The 11,312-nt window shown below is 37.3% G+C and overlaps 1 non-coding gene across 1 annotated transcript; it reads left to right on the top strand.

Annotated features, from left to right (window-relative positions):
- Positions 1 to 10,696: 10,696 nt before the first annotated feature.
- Positions 10,697 to 10,803, top strand: LOC141703279 (small nucleolar RNA R71). The gene has a single exon (XR_012567429.1). It is a non-coding gene; the product is annotated as a small nucleolar RNA R71 (small nucleolar RNA).
- The last annotated feature ends 509 nt before the right edge of the window (positions 10,804 to 11,312 follow it).

Consider the following 11,312-nt stretch of genomic DNA (forward strand, 5'->3'; position numbering starts at 1 on the left):
ACCTGAACGTTGAAGTCGGATCCAGGATAGTCTGATAGTAAGGCGATAAAGCAGAGTGTCCAAGTTAGTCCAAGGTCGATCGGTAATAGTGGTAATGCTCTGCAAGGCAAGTACCCCTGACCATTCTTTTATGGTTCAGTATATATGAATATCTAAATATTTTATTCTCGTAATGGAACAGAAACGTTTTAAGTTACGTATCCCCTGTATTTGAAAATGTTGTTTAAAATTATGTTTTGGGGAAAAGTAACTTCTGAAAACACCTATCTCTAAACGTGATTTAAATGAAAAGCGTTTTGAATAGTGTGCTATGACAGATTAGTTTTAAAAAGAGATAGGTGACAGTGATTTTGGAAACTGGATAAAGAGACCGTTTTGATCCATCTATGTCGTGGAATTTTGGAAAGAGGCAAAAAGGGAATTCAGTGGATCTATTGGAGTTGCATAAGAGACCCGTTATTCGGTAACGACCCATCATGTGGTTGCGTAAGTGGCTAATTGGATTGGGCATTCTGTTTAACCGATTAGTCCAGCATGGGGGAAAGACCTAGCTAGTCTTTTCCCAAGTTCCGGAACACATTCTATTTCTGGATGGCCGCTAGTCGCTGTCCGGTGAGGGTAGACTGATCAGCTATCTTCACCCGTTAAACATCCAATAGATTTGATTGATTCAGTTTTAAAATTGATTTAACAAATCAACTTATTGAGATAGATGATGTGAAAATGAAATAGCATGCTAAGCCTTGATTCTGGTAATTATACACATCACACGACTAATATTGTTGTTTCTGGAAGCATGCTAGTTTTAAATATCCAGTTATGAATATTTTCTAACGAGTTATAAATTCTGTTCCTATCACTGTTTATTTATACATTGTTTTATTGTTATTCATATAATGGTACTGCTGAGCAAGCAATTTCTCACCCTTGCAGAATGTTTTATATATATTGCAGATGCTTAGGAGATTATTCCGCGGTAGTCAGGGCAGAGTTCCAGTTCCTTTTGGAGTCAGGCTCCTCTGAGATAGTTATGCTGGACCAAAGATGGTCTGTTGAGTTGCTGTATTAGGTTAATTGCATCAGGATATATTGTAGTAAGTTGGTGTTGTAATAGTTATAACCTAAATCATACTTAAACCTGGCAAAGATCTTGGTAAAGGGGTCGTAGTTATATCCTGTTATTGAATTCTGTTCATTTGGTTTCTACTTCTGATATGAAAGCATCTATCAAGGCCACAACAGTTTTAGTCAAAGGATTGCATTCTTATGTCTCTGTACTTAAACAAGATAATGTTGATCTTAGAGAAGATATTGCTGATCTGTTTTGTGCCTATTAAAGGAACAAACATACATAAAGGCTTGATAAAGAGGATGTTCAACATGGAGACTAAGCAAGATCACATGTCTGAGATGATGACATCTCTAGAGGATAGTTAGATTGCAAAAAATTCTAAGTTGGATGCTACTCTCTCTCTTCTACAAAGTCTATATGCCAAAAGGGGGAGATAGTATCAAAGATAAAGTGTCAACCTGAATCAGTTTTGAGGAGAAATACCAATTCTGATGATGATGGTGATAAGCAAGCAAAGAAGACCTCTGATGTTGTGATAATTCAAACCGGAACTGGAATTCAAAATCAAACTACACCGTCAACTCAAGTCTTTAAGGGTTGATCACATGGATCTAATCTAGAAGTTGTTCTTGTTACCCCAAGTTTAATTCCTGACAATAAAGATACAAGTTCTGATTCTTTTCCTAACACTGACAGAGTGATAGTAATTCCTGATTCTGTTATAATTGAAGAGAAGAGATTCTATTTCGGATGGATTTACAGATTCTCTCTGCTTATGTTGATGCTTTAAATGCTGAAAATTTCAAGGAAGAATAAATGGCTTTCGACAGAGAAGAAAAGGCATAGGAAGGAAAAATTAGAATTACTATTGATAAAGCAAATCAAGCATACAAAAATATGCTTGAAAGATATGAAGGGAATAAATGGAGGAGTACATATATTAAGATGTTATATGAAAGAGCATAAAGGAAAACTCAAGTATTTCTAAAGATCAAGAATAAGTACAAATAGAGAAATATTGCTGATCTTATTTGTGATGATAAACTGTGCTTTACTTCTGGAGGAATAAGGATGGATGGTTTACCTGGTTCTAATACCATGGGAGATAAGAAGTCTTGGTTTGTACAATCCAAGAATTTCAAGTTGATTGAAACATTCACAAGAGCTGGAATAAGACATCATGAAACTAAACTCATCAACTTAAAGTTGTTGAACTTCACTCTTGCTGATAGTCTTGGTCAGGAAGTAACTGTTGATCATCTGGATAGAATTGAAGCTGTGAAGATTATTCTTAACAACCATGATGGTTCTGAACCTAAACAAAATATCTTACTGATATTGTGAAATGATCAAGTTCAATTTCTTTTACTGGATGAACTGCTGATCATATCTACAAAGGAACTGAAATACATTCACTATTTGCTAAGAGTTGAAGATGAAATTTTAAGGTTATGGTCAAAAATGATTCTTGCCAATATCAGAAAAAAGATACTGGATGATGGTCAATATTACTTTGGATCATATATTCCTACATACATAAATTTCAAAGGGCAAGAAGTCAACATGAAGATAAGAGAAACTATGATTGAAAATGTTCTTACACAAAGATACATAACTATGAATCATGATGGGTCTAAAGCTTGCTATGTGACATTGGAGGAGTTGATGATTCAAAGAACTCCTATCAGAAACTTAAGGGCTGCTATCTATCAACTGTCAGATAAATATGGATATGAGAAGAACTTGAAGATCAGATTACAAGAGATATTGTTGAAGAAGATTGATGACAGAGTTAAAGCTTTTATTCAGAGATACAGTAGAGTTTATCAAGGAATATGAAGATTCAAGTATGAAATAAAGTATGCTTTGTACTCTAAAATTTGTCTATTTGGTTTTTGGCACTAGAAATTAATAGAATTTATGCTTATTTTGCAAAGCATAAATTAGGGGAGATTATTAGGAACTGTCTATGTCAGGAATCAGGATTTATCAAGGTGTCAGGATCTGACAAAGGAATCAGGATATGTTAAGCCAATCAGAATCTGTTTGACAGTCAGGATATATCAGTACGTCAGATAAGAAGACTGTCAGGATCTGAGTGGATAAGTCAATTCTGCAGGATAAATCAGGAGGTACTGATTTATAGGATCATAGTTGATTTAGATATGTATAGAAAGTGGTAGAATTATACTATAACATATATTGTGATTGATAGTGTTTGATTGTAGCTGTGTAGTATACTAACACATAATAGGTTAACACTTTAGGTGTGGTGCTTAACTCGAGTATTCGTATAACCTAACAACTCTTAAGAATATTGTTCTTGAGAGAGTTTTGTAACAGTTTATCAAAGATCAATATAAACTGTTATTTGATTATTCTGTTCTTACTTTACTTTCATAATACATTGATTTGTTTAGTAATTTTATCCAAGCCCCTTAAACAATTACTTTACTGGGCAACACTTGATGATCCCAATGGAGTGGAAAACCAGGTGTATAGTTATTATCTATGCTAATTTTGCATTGATTTTTGATTTTATAAAGAAGGGTTCTTCTAGAGAATTTAAATGTATTTGTCTAACTTATGTGTACTTTGGCCACTTAAAATTCATGATACTTAATTTTTATTATTTTAGGCATAAAGGCATTCTATAACAAACTTATTGTAAAGTAATACAATGCATTACATGACATATTAACTGTAGAACCCTTTATTTCATTGTAAATTCAAGTTTGCATGTAGTAGGTTCATGATACATTTTATATACTCTCTATATAATCAAGCCGGTGTAAAAATGTTTGAAAGGAGACAACTTGATCATACCCTAAGTGAAGGAGAAGGCTTTCAAAATCATGCAGTTGCAGAAAAATGGTGGAAGGAGATTCTTCTACATTAGGATATTTCAAAGTCCTAGAGAAGGCAGTATTATTAAGTACATAATATTATATCATGAAGTCACCAGGTAAAATAGTCAATAAAAGTCACCATATAGTAAACTCTGATAAGCTATGTCGTGAAGTCTACTCCATAATTTTCAAAGTCAAGGGCATTCAATACTCATATCATATCATGTCTATTACATAACCGCAACAATATGTGCTTTAATAATAATTTTTGTGCTTAATTTATGTAGATGTAAAGTCTGAGATGCTCTAATTTTGATAAACAATTTAATCATCTTGATGGAGTTTAGTGAAAGCAGTTCAAATAAGATAATATATAATTGGTGTAGGCATCCCTGCTAACTCGGATATAAGCACCAAATAAAGATTCCAAATTATGAGAACTCACATATATTTATAACTTAATTTTTAAATGAATTATTTTTATCAGATGTAGATAAGCTTGCAAATTAATATTTCCTCCTATTGTTGTGTGTGTGAGTGCAGGTGTTTATATATTTGAGATGTTTTAATCCACATCATAGTGCAAATCTCAATCCTTAAAAATATGTGTAGTACTTGAAAATCTCAAAGTTTATATTTAAAACTCAAAGGTTCATAATGTTGATGCTTGAATAATGGTGAAGCTACATTGCAGCAACTAAAATCAGGTACCAATTTTGTTCCCTCCAGAAATACTTAAAGATCCATGGCTTTGGAAATGGAGATGTTCTCATGCAGGAAAAAAGGATCTGAAGGAAAAAAACCTTTCCTACTAATTAATTAAAGCTAAGAATGAGTCAAAATAAATCAGTTACAAAATACTGTAATTACACAAGGACAATAATCCTGAACTTGAAGGGTGTCATACTAAAATCCAGAAACATCCAATGCACGTCTCAGTATTTCAAATTATAATTTCAGCATGAAATTTAAATTTGTTGGATGTAGAATACTGGACTGACCAAAAGCTTGCACCAACTCACTAGTTGTAACTAGGTGTGGATGGATCTTAATTTCCTATGATGATTTCTTCTGCCGTTGTCGAAATTTCTGCATTTGTTAGTTCAAACAAATTAAAGTTTAGTATCTAGTTATCGAAGAAGTAACAAATTTTTATTGGCAAGCTTCAATGGAGGGTATATATTCTCAATAAGTAGGCCAAGTTATTTTTTTCTAGATAAACATCGATAGATAATAAATCCTTTTGTAACCTAAAATGGAGATTATGATTTTCATAATATATTATACTTAATTATGTTAATTTAACTGTTTGACAGATTAGAAATTTTGAAATACCGTATTTAAAGATTTCAAATCTAATATAAAAATTAAACTATTATAGGTTGCAGAAAGACCTGCAAATGGCTGTTTACTTGTGTCCTAGTCAGTCCCGGCACATTCAAAATCTTCAAAATTTTCTTCCCAGAACATCCTTGATCTCCAATTCAAACTCCTGCTGTAAAAGAACCAATCGAATCAATCTAGGCTTCGAGTCCTTCTTCGAGACGAGATAGCGAATAGCAACGTGATCAGTGAAAACTGTCACCTTCGTCCCAAGAAAATAAGATCGAAACTTCTCAAAACCGTAGACATTGGCTAAGAGTTCTTTCTCAGTATTAGTATAGTTCAGTTGAGCACCATTTAGGGTCTTACTAGCATAGTAGACCACATAAAATATATTGTTCTTCCTCTGCCCAAGAACTGCTCAAACTGTAAAGTCACTTGCATCGCACATCATCTCAAAAGGTTCATTCCAATCAGGCGCAGTTATGACATGTGCCGTGATTAAACTCTTCTTTAAGATCTCAAAAGCAGCTAGGCATTCGTCATCAAACTTAAAGGGTACATCTTTCTCTAAAACTTCTGTTGTAGCACAACACTGCATTCCTCCGTGAGAGCAACGGTCTCTAAGTCATCTAGCTTCTTTTCTTCTTATTTTCTTCTTCCTCTATCTACCAATGTACAACAAACTTGGGTTGCCTCCCAAGAAGCGCTTGGTTTACGTCGCTAGCTTGACGTAGAATCCCCATATCAAGTGGATATTAAAACGGCACTAACCGCCTCCCGGTTTTCCGTATCTCTATAGTAATGCTTCAAACGCTGCCCATTCACCTTGAACGCTTGGCCTGGATCATTCTCAAAAATCTCCACCGCTCCATGTGGAAACACAGTTTTGACAACAAACGACCCTGACCATCTTGACTTCAACTTTCCAGGAAAAAGACGGAGATGAGAGTTGAACCAAAGAACTTGTTGCCCGACACAAATGACTTGAGCACCAAACCCCTATCGTGCCACCTCTTAAATTTCTCCTTATACATTTTATTGTTCTCATACGCCTGAAGTCGAAACTCGTCTAGTTCATTCAATTGAAGCATCCTTTTCTTTCCAGCTGCATCCATATCAAGGTTTAATTTCTTCAAACCCAATATGCTTTGTGCTCTAGCTCCACAGGAAATGACATCCCTTACCATAAACCAACTGAAACGGTGACATGCCTAGCAGAGTCTTGTATGCTGTTCGATACACCCAAACAGCTTCATCCAGCTTCAAAGACCAATCCTTCCTTGATGGACAAACAACTTTCTCTAGATAACGTTTGATCTCTCTTTTAAATGCCTCAGCTTAACAATTAGTCTGAGGATAGTAAGCTGTATCAATGTGATGATTCACATTATATCGCTGCATCATAGCAGTGAACTTGCGATTGCAGAAATGCGATCCCTTGTCACTGATTATGACTCTTGGAGTCCCAAATCTTGTGAATATCTGCTTATGAAGAAAATTTAGCACTACCTTTGCATCATTTGTCGGTAAAGCCTTGACTTCAACCCATTTCGAGACATAAACAACCTCCAACAAGATAAACTGATTATTGCAAGATGTGACAAATGGCCCTATGAAGTCAATTCCCCAAACATCGAAGACCTCAATCTCAAGAAGCACATTAAGAGGCATCTCATCCCTCTTAGACATATTACCAACACACTGGCAGCGATCACACTTCAAAATGAACCGATGCAGATCCTTAAACTATGTAGGCCAGAAGAATCCTGCTTGAAGGATACGAGCTACTATCTTCTCTCCACCATAGTGGCCCCCATAAATAATTGAATGAAAGTCTCGCAAGATACCCCCGTCTCGCTGTATGGAATACATCTCCTGATGATTTGGTCAACTCCTTGCCTAAAGAAAAATGGCTCATCCCACATGTACCACTTTACCTCATGAAGAAACTTCTTCCTTTGAGCAGAAGACAAGTCTGGAGGCATTATATTGCTAACAAGGTAGTTCACAATGTCTGTGAACCAAAGTTTCCCTTCTTGCACCCCAAATAATTCTCATCGGGAAAAGACTCATTTATCAATGTCTTATCCTGTGAAGTCGCACTCGGATCTTCTAACCGCGATAGATGATCAGCGACTTGATTCTCAGTAACTTTCCTATCCTTGATCTCCAATTCAAACTCCTGCTGTAAAAGAACCAATCGAATCAATCTAGGCTTCGAGTCCTTCTTCGAGACGAGATAGCGAATAACAACGTGATCAGTGAAAACTATCACCTTCGTCTCAAACAAATAAGATCGAAACTTCTCAAAACCGTAGACATTGGCTAAGAGTTCTTTCTCAGTATTAGTATAGTTCAGTTGAGCACCATTTAGGGTCTTACTAGCATAGTAGACCACATGAAATATATTGTTCTTCCTCTGCCCAAGAACTGCTCCAACTGCAAAGTCACTTGCATCGCACATCATCTCAAAAGGTTCATTCCAATCAGGCGCAGTTATGATAGGTGCCGTGATTAAACTCTTCTTTAAGATCTCAAAAGCAGCTAGGCATTCGTCATCAAACTTAAAGAGGGCATCATTCTCTAGAAGATTGCACAATGGTTTAGAGAATTTCGAGAAGTCCTTGATGAGCCGCCTATGGAAACCCGCATGATCAAAAAAGTTGTGGACTCCCTTAACAAAAATTGGTGGAGGAAGGTTTTCAACGAACCCCACCTTGGCTTTGTCCACCTCAAGTCCTTTACTAGAGACCTTGTGCCCAAGAATGATGCCCTGTTGTACCATAAAGTGACATTTCTCCCAGTTGAGAACCAGATTGTTCTCAACACACCTTTTAAGAACTGCGCCAAGATTTTGCAAGTACTCCTCAAAAGAATCACCGAACATAAAAAAATCGTCCATGAACACCTCCACATTCTAACCAATCATGTCAGAGAAGATAGCCATCATGCATCTCTGAAATGTGGCAGGTGCACCACACAACCCAAAAGAAACTCTTCTAAGGAAAAAGTACCAAACGGACAAGTGAAGGTAGTCTTTTCCTGATCTTCTAGAGCAATGCAAATCTGATTATAACCCGAATAGCCATCTAGAAGACAATAGTATTCATGCCCAGCCAACCTGTTAAGCATCTGATCAATGAAAGGAAGAGGGAAATGATCCTTCCTCGTGGCTTTGTTCAGCTTCCCGTAATCCATGCAAACTCTCCACCCCATGACTGTTCGAGTAGGAATGAGCTCATTCTTCTCATTAGTGACCATAATGATACCTCCTTTCTTCGGCACACAATGTATTGGACTCACCCAAGAACTGTCAGAAATAGGATAGATGATCCCTGCATCTAGCCACTTGAGAATTTCCTTTTTCACAACCTCTTTCATTATCGGATTTAGCCTTCTCTGCGGCTTAACATTTGGCTTGCTTCCTTCCCCTAGCAGAATTTTATGCATGCAATAAGAAGGTCTGATTCCCTTGATATCTGCTATGTTCCTTCCAATTGCCGATTTGAATTCTCTCAGAATTCTCAAAAGCTTTTCCTCATTACTACCTGAAAGGTCAGATGCAATAATAACAGGCAAAGTAGATTCATCACCTAAAAAAGCATACCTTAAGTGTTTAGGCAAAGGTTTAAGCTCGAGTGTAGGAGCTTCCTTCTTGAGGCGCTTTGGAGAATTTTTCAGCTCTTCCAATCTAAAAGATTCAAAAGGCATATCCAGCCTTTGCTTCCGAGGAGAAGCATTCAAATATTGCAACTACTCATCACCTTCATCATCTTCACTATCTGAATTCCCCAAGAAGGCCATTTCTAAGGCATCAGACCTTAACATTTGGTCAAGTTCTGAAGTAACCACAGAATCGACCAACTCCACTTTTAAGCACTCCTCATTATCAGTAGGGAATTTCATGGCATTAAACACATTAAAAGTCACATCTTGATCCAGCACTCGCATAGTGAGCTCACCCTTCTACACATCAATCAAGGTTCGGCCCGTAGCCAAGAATGGTCTTCCCAAAATTATGGGAATCTTTTTATCCTCCTCGAAATCAAGAATTACAAATTCCGCTGGAAAGATGGGTTTGTCCACCTTGACCAAGACATCCTCCACAATGCCCGTGGATACGTAATAGAGCGATCGACCAACTACAAGGACATAGAAGTGGGATTTGGATTAGGTAAGTCTAAATTCTTTAAGATAGACAAAGGCATCAAATTGATGCTAGCTCCCAAGTCACAAAAGCATTTGTCGAATGACACTTTTCCGATAGTACAAGGAACAGTGAAGCTTTTAGGATCTTTAAGCTTTGGAGGCAACTTCTGTTACAGCATAGCACTGCATTCCTCCGTGAGAGCAACGGTCTCTAAGTCATCTAGCTTCTTTCCGAGAGAGAATACCGTTCATGAACTTTGCATAGCTAGGCATCTGTTCAAGAGCTTCAGCGAAAGGTTTGTTGATATGAAGTTTATTGAACACCTCCAGAAACTTAGCAAACTGCTTATATAACTTTTGCTTCTGCAACCTTTTAGGAAAATGAGGCGGAGGATAGACCTGTTTCTCCCCTATATTACCCTCAAGAGGAGTGTGTTCTATAGTTTTCTTCCTTGTTTCCACTTCTGCTTCCTTTGGCACTTCTTCTTCAACCACACCTTCAAATTCTGAAACTTGAGCTTTTTCTTAGCTTGCAACCTTCCCAGACCTCAATGTAATTGCCTTCACCTGCTCTTTTGTTTCCTTCTTACCTGGTACTTATATGTCACTAGGGAGTGTACTAGGTTGTTGATTCAACAAGGCATCGGCAATCTGCCCAATTTGATTCTCCAAGGTCTTGATAGATACCGCTTGGCTCTTGCACATGAGCCTCAACTCCTCCAATTCAGATTTTTTATTAGATTGTTGTAGTTGGAGTTATTGTCTTGGGGCATATTGCGATTGTTGAAAACCAGTAGGGTTGTATTGCTTTGCTGCATACTGTTGATAAGGCTGTTGCACCGTATTCTGAGTATTGCTCCAGTTAAAGTTAGGATGATTGCGGTTGTTGGGATGAAAGGTGGCTGTAAATGGTTGCTGCGACCTCTGAAAGTTGCTCACGAACTAAGCTGATTCACTAGAAATAGCACACTGCTCTGTCTCATGGGCACCATCACAAAGCTCACAGACACTAGTGATCTGATTAATTCCATAATTAGCCAAAGAATCCACCTTTATCGTCAAAGCATTAAGTTGAGCAGCTATAGCAGTAGCTACATCTACCTTCAGAATTCCTGCTACCTTACCTTGAGTCAGTCTCTGAGATGGGTTCTGGTATTCATTAGCAGCCATCAGTTCAATCTAATCATACGCTTCATCGTAGCTCTTAGCCCATAAGGCTCCACCTGATGTTGTATCAAGCATGGGTCTAGAAGTCACACTCAAACCATTATAAAAGCAGTTAATGATCATCCATTCAGGCATCCCATGATGAGGACACTTTCTAAGCATCTTCTTATAATGATCTCAGGCTTCACACAAAGATTCTCTCGATTGCTGCGCAAATTGAGTAAGAGCATTCCTGATTGCAGCAGTCTTCGCCATAGGAAAGAACTTAGTGAGAAACTTCTGAGCAAGATCTTCCCACTTGGTGATAGAGCCTGGTGGTAGAGAATGCAACCAACACTTAGCTTTATCCCTTAGAGAGAATGTGAAAAGCCTTAGCTTTATAGCATCTTCAGACACATTATTGAATTTGAAGGTTTCGCAGATCTCGATGAAATCTCTAATATGCATATGCATCTTGATTTCAAAAGTGTTAGCCGAGATGGCTGGTCTGACAATGCTAGACTGAATATCATTGATATTCGGCTGAGAGTAGTCCATCAGAAGCCTTTGTATTTATTTCTGGTTTACCCATTGCAACAAGAGCTTCTTCATTAACTTTCTCCTCTACTACAAGAACTTCTTCCTCTACTAAAACTTCTTCCTCCGCTTTATTCAGTGTTCTCTTTCGAGATCGAGAATGCGTTAGTATAAACGCTCTCTAGAGTACCTGAAAAAGCAACAAGCAAACAAGTAAGTAAAATATCCGAGTC

This window comes from Apium graveolens, unplaced genomic scaffold, assembly GCF_009905375.1.
Source record: "Apium graveolens cultivar Ventura unplaced genomic scaffold, ASM990537v1 ctg6428, whole genome shotgun sequence".
Classification (NCBI taxonomy): Eukaryota; Viridiplantae; Streptophyta; class Magnoliopsida; order Apiales; family Apiaceae; genus Apium; species Apium graveolens.